The sequence below is a fragment of the Siphateles boraxobius genome, unplaced genomic scaffold (assembly GCF_051911475.1).
Source record: "Siphateles boraxobius isolate OS27281-9 unplaced genomic scaffold, OSU_SipBor_1 47, whole genome shotgun sequence".
NCBI classification, from domain to species: domain Eukaryota; kingdom Metazoa; phylum Chordata; class Actinopteri; order Cypriniformes; family Leuciscidae; genus Siphateles; species Siphateles boraxobius.
The window spans coordinates 613,354-631,230 of NW_027509108.1; positions in this window are offsets into that span (position 1 = coordinate 613,354).

Consider the following 17,877-nt stretch of genomic DNA (forward strand, 5'->3'; position numbering starts at 1 on the left):
GGAAATGGCATGTCAAGGGATGCGACAGCAGCTAAATAAGTGGAGAGTGAAATGCAACAGGTATGTGATGTTTGCTTGGGGGAGGCTTGCAAATATTCATGTTAACAGACTAACGTTTGCTAACTCTGGGAATGTAGCAGCCAGAGCTAGCTAGTTTAGAATATGCAAAACCGAGGTTGCTGAGCAGAAAACTAAAAAATATAAGGTAGCACGTACAATAAATGACAAGAATCTGGAAACAACTAATGCAATATCTCTGGTTTACCATGGAATTATGCGTAGATTTGCTACCAAGCTTGGAGGCTTGCAAATATTAATGTTAACAGCAAGTGTTTGCTAACTTAATGCAAAATAATATTGCTGATATCTACATATAGATTTTGGTTGGACCTTATGGTACCAATCCCATGCATGACATATATTTTCCAGTTGTTATTTTACTTTAATAAAATTGAGATAAGGTAGCATGCACAATAAATGACTAGAAGCTGGAAAACATGACTTATGCAATAAGGCTGGTTTACCATTCATGTATGTTCATGTTAGCTGTGCTGTCAGACATACAAGCTATAGTTACATCTGCTGGGTGACATGGAAGCTGTATTTAGGGTCACATCTCTCTCTCTCTTTAAAGATCTGTGCTATATAATATGTATAATCAAGTGGCAGAACAGCAACGAGGCTTTTGTTGACCACTTGGACAAAATCTGTTTCTGTTTTTTTGTTGTTGTTGTTGTTGTTGTTCATTGACATAATTTATGTCATCATTGTTGTCATTGTCACAAGTACAGGGATTTGCAAAGAAAAAATAACATTTTCTGGGATAAGGAAGATTTGATGGATGATAATTTTGATACAAATGACAGCTACACACAATATGATTATTATATATATATACACAATATGATTATTATATATATATATATATATATATATACACTGCGTGAAAAGAGCTGTAATCGGGCATGTAAAACTCCTGAGTACTCCTGTGTACTCCACAAATAAACGTGTGTGTACGGGAGTTTGCTGTCCCGTCACACAATCCCGAATACTCCTGGATATGTACCAAGTTTGGGGCACAGCAGGGAGCCACTAAGGGCCATCAGTTACCATGGTGAATAATCCCCCGGTCGGGGTCAATGCAAGGGAATATTAGCATTTCACACCTTTGGGACACAAGGCAGTGGCCTCCTTCAATTGGTCAGAAGTCTTACATAGGTTTGGCTGCTCAATGCTTTGTCCCTCCTCTAAACCCCCACACTATAGGTCCAGTTTATGGCCTCATTTGGGTTTATTATTACTCATTATTAATATTTATTATCATTGGTGTTCATGGTTATAATGTCAAGACAATCAGATAGACAAAGTTGAGTTTGTTATGTTTATTATTTGTAAATGACACTGGGCACATGACATATATATACACACATTCAAAATTCTATAAATAAAAATACATTAGCACAGAATACACTTTACTATTAGTCATACAATGTATAACCCCATATAATATATAAGGTCTGTGTATAATATATATAAAACAATATAACCAACAAATACTTTAGAATATATAAATAGTACAATAAATAAATCAGTGTTTCCCCTACAATGTATTCAGCAGCGGCGCAGCGCCGCCGCTGGATTTTCAGCGCCGCTGTAAAATCTTTCCATGATCAGTAATATCACGACATTCTCTTCATTCACGTACACACCTAAAAACACTGAGACATGGCGACCGGCGGCGCTGCATGCGGGTAGTTGCGCCCCTGCTGGCCCTGTATTTACTTGGTATCGGATCGATGCCAAATTTTGCAGTATCGCCCACCCCTAGCGACCACAGCTCTTTTTTCTTCATAGGACCCTTCCAACGCTAGGCGCCGCTAGATGCTAAGTAGCGGGAAGCGCGGAGTGAGTGAGAGCGAGTGGATCACGTGACATGAAGCAAGCTCGGTCTCTGCCTCAATGTTGATAATTCACAGCATGAGAACTGACTGCGCATGCACAAATTTATGTAAACTACGTTCTATGGACCAAAGAGGCACTGCTAACCTCTGCCTCAATGGCCATAGCCTTGAATTTTCTGCATGAAACAATGATTTTTAGGAGCAAACAATGGCAAAAGGAGTATATTATATGTGTATTCCTGAAAATGTTTGTTTCAAAAATTTATATTTGGAATAAAATAAATGCAATTAATAATGTGGTGAATTAATAAAGTTCTTGGAATTAATAAATGTAATGTCAACATTTCCTTTGGTGAGGCACTGCCTACCCTGCCTACCCTGACCGCACGTCCCTGATGTGTGCTTGTGTGTCAGAAGAATGAAATATTTACTCTACCAGTAAAATACATTGTAAAAAAAAATTAAAAATAACCCAGAAAAAAAATGGAGTCGTCACTCGAGATGTCTGCGGTCACTGAAACAATTACTGCTGCTATTACAGGTCTTGTCCCATTAAAGTCAAAGCCTGTCCAGGCGATTATTATGTCTATGAGCTGGTTAGTCCAACTGTGTGCTCAGCATACTGTGCAGGTAATTATATTCACATGAGCTCTTTCTACACATTCATGATATTTGTGTCTCCATGTCTGTCTACATTTAAAGATGAAGAATGAGTCTGTGTTCTGATTGTTTCAGGAATATTTACAGTGTTTTCTATGGCAATGATGTTGCGTCAGTAGGTATAAGCCAAATACAACAACATGGATGGGTTTGCAATACAGATGTTGTCTTATTTACGTTCTCTTACTAGAGTATCTCTCATACTGCGTAATATCTTACGCTATGGGGAAAACCTCTTTTCCACGAGATATTGAAGCCAAAAATTATCCTTAATTTTGAATTAATGTAAAACGCTGTGCGGCAGCATGCAGACATAGGCAAGACGGCTCGCGCGCCTATTGGCTGCCCTGCGGCAACAGCAGCAGCCTATCTAGAGAGGCCCTGCGTGACGTGATACCCAATGGGGGCGCTTCGCGCCCATTTCGTCACGTCCCGCCAGAATAGGCATGGCCTTGGCCTATAAATACGCTCGACAGGCTGATACAAACTGATTTTCATCTCTTCAGCGAAGCACTACTGCATCGCTGGATCCGGAGTGAGAAGCCGCGCCGTCTGATTGTAAGCCTTCTGCGGGACGAGCCTTCGAGCCTGAAGCTGCTGGCCTTCACCTCGCCGCCTTCAGCCGCCATACCTGCTACGCTTTCCGGCGTCAATATCCTTTTACTTTCCTGAGAGTGTGTGTTCGCCGTTGTGACTCACACTCTCTCTCTTTATCTAAAAGAGCAGCGTCTTTTTTAAGATGCTTCGTTCCTGTGGCTCGTGCCGAGCCGCACTCAGCGAAGGGGACCGTCATTTCATCTGCGTTTCCCACCTGGGTAAGGATCATGCAGCTCTCACGCTCGCTGAGCGAGCTATTGCCATGGTGACTCTGAGGACTCGCCTGGCATTTTTTCTCCGAGTCTGCACTCCCGCCCGCTGTAGTGCCGCGCCGTAAAGCGCCGTACTCAGCGGGTCCCCGAGCCTTCTCCAGCCCGTGAAATCTCGCCGGTTCGCCCGCCAGCTTCACCAGCTTCAATCGAGTCGCTCACTGACGGACAACGGCCGCCGCGCGCAGCCGCCTCCGCAATTATGACGACGAGATAGCTGCATCTGTAGAGAAGGCCAGCTGCTCTGTCTTGGCGTCGGACAGTGAGGATTGGGCGAGCTCTGTGGACCTCCCCCCTTCTGCCCGCGAGTCGTCAGGGAAACAAGCCAGCATCAAAACCGCGGCTAGCTTTCTTTACGTTATAAGAAAGCTATCCCGCCCCCGCCCCCCGTGGGCATGCGTCACCGGCAAAATGATGAAAGAGTGTGTTTTTAGTCCCGCCGAGGCCGGACCAATCTCCATTTCTCAAACATTTCTCAGCTCCTCCTCAGTTTGAGCGGCTGAAAATGTCAATATTGCAGCAATGAGCCTGTTGTATAACACGCACGCCTGCAAACAAACGCCGACACACACAAAACTGTGATGACGCTCTCTTATCTGCCCGACGCCCCTCGTGGGCGTGAGTCACCGGCGAAATGAGGAAAGAGTGTGTTTTAGTCCCGCTGAGGCTGGACCAATCTCCATTTCTCAAACATTTCTCAGCTACTCTTAGTTTGAGCGGCTGAAAATCTCAATATTGCAGCAATGAGCCTGTCGTATAACACGCATGCCTGCAAACAAACGCCAACACACAAAAACCTGTGATGACGTTCTCTTATCTGCTCGAGCTAATTTAAGCTTTTGTCGTTTCCCCCTGTGGCTCAGTGGCGAAACCCAAAGCCTTCGCACGGGAGACCCGTGTTAGATCCCAGCTCTCGCAGCAGATTAAATTTAGTCTCGCCGCGGCCAGACTTACACCGAAACTTTTCGCTCGTTCAGTTCCAAGAAAATGCGACTGTTCCAGTGTATTTTGCAGTAAACAAGCGGGTACCATGGCCCGCTTGCCTGCACACAAATGCCGTTTCCACGGTGACCCAGAAAAATCATATAAGCAGTGTATTTTCTGGTATTCCGGCCACAGCCGATGGTGTTTTGAGTGTAATAAAAATGCCCACAGCCCAGTGTTCATTTCTACACACAAACACAGCCCGCCACAGTGCAGGGCTCGCACAAATGAGATCGACTCATGTCAATTGTGCATTAAATGTAGTGAATGTGCCCTCAACCCAGTGCCCACAAACACTACACACTGCATTTGCCACGTTTCTGTAAAACGAAACCAACACACATACAGTCAGCTAAGGCCCACGGTGTTTAAGTCTTGCCGCGGCCAGACTCCAATGAAACTTCTCGCTCGTTCAATTCCAAACAATCTGACTGTCCCAGTGTATTTTGCAGTAAACAAGCTGGTACCACAGCACGCTTGCCTGCACACAAACGCCATTTTTACGGCGACCCAGATAAATCCCAAAAAGAGTGTATTTTCTGGCATTCCGGCCACGGCCGATGGTGTTTATTACACATAAACTGTCTAGAACTGTTGGCAGTCGACAACGCGCTACGGCGCTTTTGTCCCCAGTTAAAAGGCCACCACGTGTTGGTCCGGTCGGAGCACATGTCAGTGGTGGCATACATAGATCGCCAGGGCGGCGTCAGGTCCCGAAACCTTTACAGGCTGACGGAACGCCTCCTCGTCTGGGCTCAGCACAACCTGCTTTCACTGAAAGCAGCGCATGTGCCTGGTCGCCTGAATCTGTCCAGAAACAATGTCCCAGCAGGGGAATGGTCGCTGCACCCACAGACGATCCAACTGGTGTGGGAGACATTCGGCAGAGCGCAAGTGGACCTGTTCGCGTCCCAAGAGAACGCTCACTGTCCGAGCTTTTTCTCCAAGAGCAGGGATGCACTGGCCCATGTATGGCCCCGCTGCCCCCTATATGCTTTTCCCCCCGCCTCGCTCCTGCCTCAAGTGCTGGAACGAATCAGGGAAAACGGATGCCCAGTGCTGCTCGTGGCTCCGCTCTGGACGAACCAGATTTGGTTCCCAGTCCTAATGCGACTGACCAGCACTCCCCCATGGCCTATACCAGTGAGGAGAGACCTCCTCTCTCAGGCAAAGGGCTCGATTTGGCATCCTCGCCCGGAATTATGGTCCATACATGCATGGGCCATCAACGGGTACCCGCTAACCTCCCTGAGGGAGTGTTAAACAGGATCACGGAGGCTAGTGCCCCGTCTACTAGACGGCTCGAAATGGTCAGTGTTCTCTGCCTGGTGTCAAGCTCAGGGCTTTTCACCCGTAGACTGCGGGGGCACGGAAGTGCTCTCCTTCCTTCAGGAGCTGTTGGATAAGGGCAGAACCCCATCCACGCTCAAAGTATACGTGGCGGCCATAGCGGCGTTTGCAAAACCGACGTCTAGCCAGTCACTGGGGAAAAACGACGTGGTCGTGCGATTCCTCAGGGGAGCTCGGAGGCTGAATCCTCCCAGACCCCCCCCTCAGTCCCTGTGTGGGACCTTTCTACGGTTTTGGAAGCCATGAAAGGTGCCCCATTCGAGCCAATCCATTTGTCAGACATGAAACATCTGTCTTTCAAAACGGTGTTTCTTTTGGCTCTCGCTTCAGTGAAGCGCATAGGGGACTTACAAGCGCTCTCAGTAAGCGCGTCATGTATGGAGTTTGGGCCTAATGACTCAAAAGTCATACTCAAACCAAGGCACGGGTACGTGCCCAAATCCCTCAACACACCGTTCAGGGCCCAGGTTATTTCCCTGTGCGCCCTCCCGGTTCATGATGAGGAGGAGGATGCGAGTCTGCTTTGCCCTGTCAGGGCACTGAGAGCTCTTTGTTTTGTTTGGCGGACACTCCAAGGGACTGGCCGCATCAAAACAGAGCCTATCCATATGGATAGTCGATGCCATAGCGCTGGCTTACACTTCTAAGGGCCTGCAGTGTCCTTTGGGTGTCAGAGCGCACTCCACGAGAGGCGTGGCCTCGTCGTGGGCGTGGTATAGCAGGATTTCCTTGCAAGATATCTATAGGGCAGCAGGCTGGGCCTTGCCGTCTTCACTTATAAGGTTTTATAACCTAGAGGTTCCCGCCTTACAGGCCAAGCTGCTGTCGGTGTAGAATTCAGTACTATCTGCCCCGTTGCGCCGGCGCAGAATGGTGAGTTTTGCTTGTGCATCGCTCACTGATCGATAGAACAGCTCCATGGGTGTTGAATAACCCGTACTTATACCCAGTTCAGGCTGAACACGTTCACCCTGTCTGCGTGAAACACTGTTAACATAAGTAGCTCCTGTGGGATGCTATTTCATAGGGAATGATGCTTGCAGCCTCTCTTCTCCGACTCTCTGTGAGTCTATGGTGATTATGCACTATATGAGCCCCGGGCTACTGCCCTTGGGACTTTGGTGTCGGATCCCAGTACGCACGGCGTGTTGCATTGTGTTCCCCATAGCATAAGATATTACGCAGTATGAGAGATACTCTCTCTCTAGAGAGGGAACGAGTACTGCGTATCTTGCCGTGCATACAACAGCACTGGTTCGCTTCAGTGATGAAAACCAGTTTGTATCAGTCTGTCGAGCGTATTTATAGGCCAAGGGCACGCCTATTCTGGCGGGGGCCTCTCTCGATAGGCTGCTGCTGTTGCCGCAGGGCAGCCAATAGGCGCTCGAGCCGTCTTGCCTATGTCTGCATGCTGCCGCACAGCGTTTTGCATTAATTCAAAATTAAGGATAATTTTTGGCTTCAATATCTGGTGGAAAAGAGGTTTCCCCCATAGCTTAAGATATTACGCAGTACTCGTTCCCTCTCTAGAGAGAACCGAGGTTACGTTAGTAACCGAGTACGTTTTACAACAAGGAAATGTGTAGCCAGTGCACTGGACTCTTCTGAGGCAGCAGCAGAACCGGAGATTGTTTTTTTGCTGTTCACATTAGCTAATTCTGATAGATCGGATGTGCACAAAAATCAGATTTGGACTGACAGTCTGAACGAAGCCTTAGAAACGCTTTGAACATCATAAAAGATCAGAGGATAAAGGTCCCGCCGCACGTTGACGGATTGGTGACGTGTTTGTAACTGTGGAAATCAGGGCTGGTTTCTAACTGTGTTTTTGAGACTGTCTTTGGTTCACTGCAGTTTGAAAATACTCAGCAGTGGTGTTGACATGAATTTACAAATGGTTTGTCTTAAATCCTGTTTAAAAACTCCACATAGAGATATATAAACAACATTAACTTGATTTTCACCACAGGGTGTTTAAATAACCAGTGTTAAAAACACTCTGAAGCAGTGTTAGAGTTAATTAGATAATTCAGTGATTAAGTGATGATTGTTTGATTTAAGACACTTTATGATAAGCAGAATCTGATGAAAAAAAGATTATACTTTATTGTATTTGAAAGATATTCCCTTTTCAATAGTGCATTGTAAATATACCAACTAATATTTTCTAAATATATATATATGAAAATTCTGTTTATTTTTTAAAAGTGTGTTTATTTTTATATTTGTATTATATTTTAATTAATTAATTCATAAATCTCTCATTCATCTCTCATTCATCTCTCATTCATCCCTCATTCATCACGCATTCATCTCTCATTCATTCCTCATTCATCTCTCATTCATCCCTCACTCATCTCGCATTCATCCCTCATTCATCTCTCATTCATTCCTCATTCATCTCTCATTCATCTCTCATTCATCTCTCATTCATCCCTCATGCATCCCTCATTCATCTCTCATTCATCCCTCATTCATCTCTCATTCATCTCTCATTCATCCCTCATTCATGTCTCATTCATCTCTTTCATCCCTCATTCATCCCTCATTCATCTCTCATTCATCCTTCATTCATCCATCATTCATCTCTCATTTATCCCTCATTCATCCTTCATTCATCCCTCATTCATCTCTCATTCATCCCTCATTCATCTCTCATTCATCCCTCATTCATCTCTCATTTATCCCTCATTCATCCCTCATTCATCTCTCATTCATCCCTCATTCATCCCTCATACATCTCTCATTCATCTCTCATTCATCCCTCATTCATCTCTCATTCATCTCTCATTCATCCCACATTCATCCCTCACTCATCTCTAAATTTATCCCTCATTCGTCTCTCATTCATCCCTCATTCATCTCTCATTCATCCCTCATTCATCCCTCATTCATCCCTTATTCATCTCTCATTCATCTCTCATTCATCCCTCATTCATCTCTCATTCATCTCTCATTCATCCCTCATTCATCTCTCATTCATCCCTCATTCATCTCTCATTCATCTCTCATTCATCCCTCATTCATTTCTCATAATCCCTCATTCATCTCTCATTCATCCCTCATGCATCTCTCATTCATCCTTCATTCATCCCTCATTCATCACTCATTCATCTCTCATTCATCTCTCATTCATCCGTCATTCATCTCTCATTCATCCCTCATTCATCTCTCATTCATCTCTCATTCATCCCTCATTCATCTCTCATTCATCCCTCATTCATCTCTTTCATCTCTCATTCATCCCTCATTCATCCCTCATTTATCTCTCATTCATCCCTCATTCATCTCTCATTTATCTCTCATTCATCCATCATTCATCTCTCATTCGTCATCTCTCATTCATCCCTCAGTCATCCCTCATTCATCTCTCATTCATCTCTCATTCATCCCTCATTCATCTCTCATTCATCCCTCATTCATCTCTCATTCATCTCTCATTCATCTCTCATTCATCCCTCATTCATCTCTCATTCATCTCTCATTCATCCCTCATTCATCTCTCATTCATCCCTCATTCATCTCTCATTCATCCCTCATTCATCTCTCATTCATCCCTCATTCATCTCTCATTCATCCCTCATATATCTCTCATTCATCTCTCATTCATCTCTCATTCATCCCTCATTCATCTCTCATTCATCCCTCATTCATCTCTTTCATCTCTCATTCATCCCTCATTCATCTCTCATTCATCTCTCATTCATCCCTCATTCATCTCTCATTCATCCGTCATTCATCCCTCATTCATCTCTCATTCATCCCTCATTCATCTCTCATTCATCCTTCATTCATCCATCATTCATCTCTCATTCATCCCTCATTCATCCTCATTCATCCCTCATTCATCTCTCATTCATCCCTCATTCATCTCTCATTCATCCCTCAATCATCATTCATTCATCTCTCATTTATCCCTCATTCATCCCTCATTCATCCCTCATTCATCTCTCATTCATCCCTCATTCATCTCTCATTCATCTCTTTCATCCCTCATTCATCTCTCATTCATCTCTCATTCATCCCTCCTTCATCTCTCATTCATCTCTCATTCATGTCTCATTAATCCCTCATTCATCCCTCATTCATCCCTCATTCATCTCTCATTCATCTCTCATTCATCCCTCATTCATCTCTCATTCATCTCTCATTCATCCCTCATTCATCTCTCATTCATCCCTTATTCATCTCTCATTCATCTCTCATTCATCTCTCATTAATCCCTCATTCATCCCCAATTCATCTGTCATTCATCTCTCATTCATCCCTCATTCATCCCTCATTCATCTCTCATTAATCCCTCATTCATTTTTCATTCATCTCTCATCATCTCTCATTCATCTCTCATTCATCCCTCATTCATCCCTCATTCATCTCTCATTCATCTCTCATTAATCCCTCATTCATCCCTCATTCATCTCTCATTAATCCCTCATTCATCCCTCATTCATCTCTCATTCATCTCTCATCGTCTCTCATTCATCTCTCATTCATCCCTCAGTCATCTCTCATTCATCCCTCATTCATCCCTTATTCATCCCTCATTCATCTCTCATTCATCTCTCATTCATGTCTCATTCATCTCATTCATGTCTCATTCATCTTTCATTCATCTCTCATTCATCCATCATTCATCCATCATTCATCTCTCATTCATGTCTCATTCATCTTTCATTCATCTCTCATTCATCCATCATTCATCCATCATTCATCTCTCATTCATCTCTCATTCATCTTTCATTAATCCCTCATTCATCCCTCATTCATCTCTCATTCATGTCTCATTCATCCCTCATTCATCTTTCATTCATCTCTCATTTATCCATCATTCATCCCTCATTCATCTCTTTCATCTCTCATTCATCCCTCATTCATCCCTCATTTATCTCTCATTCATCCCTCATTCATCTCTCATTTATCTCTCATTCATCCATCATTCATCTCTCATTCATCATCTCTCATTCATCCCTCAGTCATCCCTCATTCATCCCTCATTCATCCCTCATTCATCTCTCATTCATCCCTCATTCATCTCTCATTCATCTCTCATTCATCCCTCATTCATCCCTCATTCATCTCTCATTCATCCCTCATTCATCCCTCATTCATCTCTCATTCATCTCTCATTCATCCCTCATTCATCTCTCATTCATCTCTCATTCATCCCTCATTCATCCCTCATTCATCTCTCATTCATCCCTCATTCATCTCTCATTCATCCCTCATTCATCTCTCATTCATCCCTCATTCATCCCTCATTCATCCCTCATTCATCCCTCATTCATCTCTCATTCATCTCTTTCATTTCTCATTCATCTCTCATTCATCCCTCATTCATCTCTCATTCATCCCTCATTCATCCCTCATTCATCTCTCATTCATCCCTCATTCATCCCTCATACATCTCTCATTCATCTCTCATTCATCCCTCATTCATCTCTGATTCATCCCACATTCATCCCTCACTCATCTCTAAATTCATCCCTCATTCGTCTCTCATTCATCCCTCATTCATCTCTCATTCATCCCTCATTCATCCCTTATTCATCTCTCATTCATCTCTCATTCATCCCTCATTCATCTCTCATTCATCTCTCATTCATCCCTCATTCATCTCTCATTCATCCCTTATTCATCTCTCTTTCATCCCTCATTCATCTCTCATTCATCCCTCATTCATTTCTCATAATCCCTCATTCATCTCTCATTCATCCCTTATTCATCTCTCATTCATCCCTCATTCATCCCTCATTCATCTCTCATTCATCTCTCATTCATCCCTCATTCATCTCTCATTCATCCCTCATTCATCCCTCATTCATCTCTCATTCATCTCTCATTCATCCCTCATTCATCTCTCATTCATCTCTCATTCATCCCTCATTCATCCCTCATTCATCTCTCATTCATCCCTCATTCATCTTTCATCTCTCATTCATCCCTCATTCATCCCTCATTTATCTCTCATTCATCCCTCATCCATCTCTCATTTATCTCTCATTCATCCATCATTCATCTCTCATTCGTCATCTCTCATTCATCCCTCAGTCATCCCTCATTCATCCCTCATTCATCCCTCATTCATCTCTCATTCATTTCTCATTCATCCCTCATTCATCTCTCATTCATCTCTCATTCATCTCTCATTCATCCCTCATTCATCTCTCATTCATCTCTCATTCATCCCTCATTCATTTCTCATAATCCCTCATTCATCTCTCATTCATCTCTCATTCATCCCTTATTCATCTCTCATTCATCCCTCATTGATCCCTCATTCATCACTCATTCATCTCTCATTCATCTCTCATTCATCCCTCATTCATCTCTCATTCATCCCTCATTCATCCCTCATTCATCTCTCATTCATCTCTCATTCATCCCTCATTCATCTCTCATTCATCTCTCATTCATCCCTCATTCATCCCTCATTCATCCCTCATTCATCTCTTTCATCTCTCATTCATCCCTCATTCATCCCTCATTTATCTCTCATTCATCCCTCATTCATCTCTCATTTATCTCTCATTCATCCATCATTCATCTCTCATTCGTCATCTCTCATTCATCCCTCAGTCATCCCTCATTCATCCCTCATTCATCCCTCATTCATCCCTCATTCATCCCTCATTCATCTCTCATTCATCTCTCATTCATCCCTCATTCATCTCTCATTCATCCCTCATTCATCCCTCATTCATCCCTCATTCATCTCTCATTCATCCCTCATTCATCTCTCATTCATCCCTCATATATCTCTCATTCATCTCTCATTCATCTCTCATTCATCCCTCATTCATCCCTCATTCATCTCTCATTCATCTCTCATCATCTCTCATTCATCTCTCATTAATCCCTCATTCATCTCTCATTCATCTCTCATTCATCCCTCATTCATCCCTCATTCATCTCTCAATCATCCCTCATTCATCCCTCATTCATCTCTTTCATCTCTCATTCATCCCTCATTCATCCCTCATTCATCTCTCATTCATCCCTCATTCATCCCTCATTCATCTCTCAATCATCCCTCATTCATCCCTCATTCATCTCTTTCATCTCTCATTCATCCCTCATTCATCCCTCATTCATCTCTCATTCATCCCTCATTCATCCCTCATTCATCTCTTTCATCTCTCATTCATCACTCATTCATCTCTCATTTATCCCTCATTCATCCCTCATTCATCCCTCATTCATCTCTCATTCATCTCTCATTCATCTCTTTCATCCCTCATTCATCTCTCATTCATCCCTCCTTCATCTCTCATTCATCTCTCATTCATGTCTCATTAATCCCTCATTCATCCCTTATTCATCCCTCATTCATCTCTCATTCATCCCTCATTCATCTCTCATTCATCCCTTATTCATCTCTCATTCATCTCTCATTCATCTCTCATTAATCCCTCATTCATCCCTAATTCATCTGTCATTCATCTCTCATTCATCCCTCATTCATCCCTCATTCATCTCTCATTAATCCCTCAGTCATCTTTCATTCATCTCTCATCATCTCTCATTCATCTCTCATTCATCCCTCATTCATCCCTCATTCATCTCTCATCATCTCTCATTCATCTCTCATCATCTCTCATTCATCTCTCATTCATCCCTCATTCATCCCTCATTCATCTCTCATTCATCTCTCATTAATCCCTCACTCATCCCTCATTCATCTCTCATTAATCCCTCATTCATCCCTCATTCATCCCTCATTCATCCCTTATTCATCCCTCATTCATCTCTCATTCATCCCTCATTCATCTCTCATTCATCTCTTTCATCCCTCATTCATCCCTCATTCATCTCTCATTCATCCTTCATTCATCCATCATTCATCTCTCATTTATCCCTCATTCATCCTTCATTCATCCCTCATTCATCTCTCATTCATCCCTCATTCATCTCTCATTCATCCCTCATTCATCTCTCATTCATCCCTCAATCATCACTCATTCATCTCTCATTTATCCCTCATTCATCCCTCATTCATCCCTCATTCATCTCTCAATCATCCCTCATTCATCTCTCATTCATCTCTTTCATCCCTCATTCATCTCTCATTCATCTCTCATGCATCCCTCCTTCATCTCTCATTCATCTCTCATTCATGTCTCATTAATCCCTCATTCATCCCTTATTCATCCCTCATTCATCTCTCATTCATCCCTCATTCATCTCTCATTCATCTCTCATTCATCCCTCATTCATCTCTCATTCATCCCTTATTCATCTCTCATTCATCTCTCATTCATCTCTCATTAATCCCTCATTCATCCCTAATTCATCTGTCATTCATCTCTCATTCATCCCTCATTCAACCCTCATTCATCTCTCATTAATCCCTCAGTCATCTTTCATTCATCTCTCATCATCTCTCATTCATCTCTCATTCATCCCTCATTCATCCCTCATTCATCTCTCATCATCTCTCATTCATCTCTCATTCATCCCTCATTCATCCCTCATTCATCTCTCATTCATCTCTCATTAATCCCTCACTCATCCCTCATTCATCTCTCATTAATCCCTCATTCATCCCTCATTCATCTCTCATTCATCCCTAATTCATCCCTTATTCATCCCTCATTCATCTCTCATTCATCCCTCATTCATGTCTCATTCATCTCTTTCATCTCTCATTCATCCCTCATTCATCTCTCATTCATCTCTCATTCATGTCTCATTCATGTCTCATTCATCTTTCATTCATCTCTCATTCATCCATCATTCATCCATCATTCATCTCTCATTCATCTCTCATTCATCTCTCATTCATGTCTCATTCATCCCTCATTCATCTTTCATTCATCTCTCATTCATCCATCATTCATCCCTCATTCATCTCTCATTCATCCCTCATTCATCTCTTTCATCTCTCATTCATCCCTCATTCATCCCTCATTTATCTCTCATTCATCCCTCATTCATCTCTCATTTATCTCTCATTCATCGATCATTCATCTCTCATTCATCATCTCTCATTCATCCCTCAGTCATCCCTCATTCATCCCTCATTCATCCCTCATTCATCTCTCATTCATCTCTCATTCATCCCTCATTCATCTCTCATTCATCCCTCATTCATCCCTCATTCATCTCTCATTCATCTCTCATTCATCCCTCATTCATCTCTCATTCATCTCTCATTCATCCCTCATTCATCCCTCATTCATCTCTCATTCATCCCTCATTCATCTCTCATTCATCCCTCATTCATCTCTCATTCATCCCTCATATATCTCTCATTCATCTCTCATTCATCTCTCATTCATCCCACATTCATCTCTCATTCATCCCTCATTCATCTCTTTCATCCCTCATTCATCTCTCATTCATCTCTCATTCATCCTTCATTCATGTCTCATTCATCCGTCATTCATCCCTCATTCATCTCTCATTCATCCCTCATTCATCTCTCATTCATCCTTCATTCATCTATCATTCATCTCTCATTTATCCATCATTCATCCTTCATTCATCCCTCATTCATCTCTCATTCATCCCTCATTCATCTCTCATTCATCCCTCAATCATCACTCATTCATCTCTCATTCATCCCTCAATCATCCCTCATTCATCCCTCATTCATCTCTCATTCATCCCTCATTCATCTCTCATTCATCTCTTTCATCCCTCATTCATCTCTCATTCATCTCTCATTCATCCCTCCTTCATCTCTCATTCATCTCTCATTCATGTCTCATTAATCCCTCATTCATCCCTCATTCATCTCTCATTCGTCTCTCATTCATCTCTCATTCATCCCTCATTCATCTCTCATTCATCTCTCATTCATCCCTCATTCATCTCTCATTCATCCCTTATTCATCTCTCATTCATCTCTCATTCATCTCTCATTAATCCCTCATTCATCCCTAATTCATCTGTCATTCATCTCGCATTCATCCCTCATTCATCCCTCATTCATCTCTCATTAATCCCTCATTCATCTTTCATTCATCTCTCATCATCTCTCATTCATCTCTCATTCATCCCTCATTCATCCCTCATTCATCTCTCATCATCTCTCATTCATTTCTCATTCATCCCTCATTCATCCCTCATTCATCTCTCATTCATCTCTCATTAATCCCTCATTCATCCCTCATTCATCTCTCATTAATCCCTCATTCATCCCTCATTCATCTCTCATTCATCTCTCATCATCTCTCATTCATCCCTCATTCATCTCTCATTCATCCCTCATTCATCTCTCATTCATCCTTCATTCATCTATCATTCATCTCTCATTCATCCCTCCTTCATCTCTCATTCATCTCTCATTCATGTCTCATTAATCCCTCATTCATCCCTCATTCATCTCTCATTCATCTCTCATTCATCCCTCATTCATCTCTCATTGATCTCTCATTCATCCCTTATTCATCCCTCATTCATCTCTCATTCATCCCTTATTCATCTCTCATTCATCTCTCATTAATCCCTCATTCATCCCTAATTCATCTGTCATTCATCTCTCATTCATCCCTCATTCATCCCTCATTCATCCCTCATTCATCTCTCATTAATCCCTCATTCATCTTTCATTCATCTCTCATCATCCCTCATTCATCCCTCATTCATCTCTCATCATCTCTCATTCATCTCTCATTCATCCCTCATTCATCCCTCATTCATCTCTCATTCATCTCTCATTAATCCCTCATTCATCCCTCATTCATCTCTCATTCATCTCTCATCATCTCTCATTCATCCCTCATTCATCTCTCATTCATCCCTCATTCATCCCTTATTCATCCCTCATTCATCTCTCATTCATCCCTCATTCATGTCTCATTCATCTCTTTCATCTCTCATTCATGTCTCATTCATCCCTCATTCATCTTTCATTCATCTCTCATTCATCCATCATTCATCTCTCATTCATCTCTCATTTTATCCCTCATTCATCCCTCATTCATCTCTCTTTCATCCCTCATTCATCTCTCATTCATCTCTCATTAATCCCTCATAAATCTCTCATTCATCTCTCATTCATCTCTCATTCATGTCTCATTCATCTTTCATTCATCCCTCATTCATCCCTCATTAATCTCTTTCATCTCTCATTCATCCCTCATTCCTCCCTCATTCATCCCTCATTCATCTCTCATTCATCTCTCATTCATCCCTCATTCATCTCTCATTCATCTCTCATTCATCCCTCATTCATCTCTCATTCATCCCTCATTCATCTCTCATTCATCTCATTCATCTCTCATTCATCCCTCATTCATCTCTCATTCATCCCTCATTCATCTCTCATTCATCTCTCATTCATCTCTCATTCATCCCTCATTCATCTCTCATTCATCTCTCATTCATCTCTCATTCATCCCTCATTCATCTCTCATTCATCTCTCATTAATCCCTCATTCATCCCTCATTCATCTCTCATTCATCCCTCATTCATCTCTCATTCATCCCTCATTCATCTCACATTCATCTCTCTTTAATCCCTCATTCAGCTCTCATTCATCTCTCATTCATCTCTCATTCATCCCTCATTCATCTCTCATTCATCTCTCATCATCTCTCATTCATCTCTCATTAATCCCTCATTCATCTCTCATTCATCTCTCATTCATCCCTCATTCATCCCTCATTCTTCTCTCATTCATCTCTCATTCATCCCTCATTCATCCATCATTCATCTCTCATTCATCGCTCATTCATCTCTCATTCATCGCTCATTCATCCCTCATTTTTCTGTCATTCATCCCTCATTTATCCTTCATTCATCTCTCATTCATCCCTCATTCATCCCTCATTCATCCATCATTCATCTCTCATTCATTCCTCATTCATCCATCATTCATCTCTCATTCATCTTTCATTCATCTCTCATTCATCCATCATTCATCTCTCATTCATCTTTCATTCATCTCCCATTCATCCGCTCTTTACGGATGACGCATTAGTTCTAGGTCTGTTATGATTGGCCAGATTAAATTTTTATTTATTTATTTTGGGCTCAAAAACAACCCAAAATACACAGCAAAATCCCCAGAGTTAAATTAACTCTGCTCAGAGAACATTTGGTCCCTCTCTACAGAGAGTTAAAATAACTCTGAATCAGAGTTAAAGTTAATGAGATACTTAATTGATTA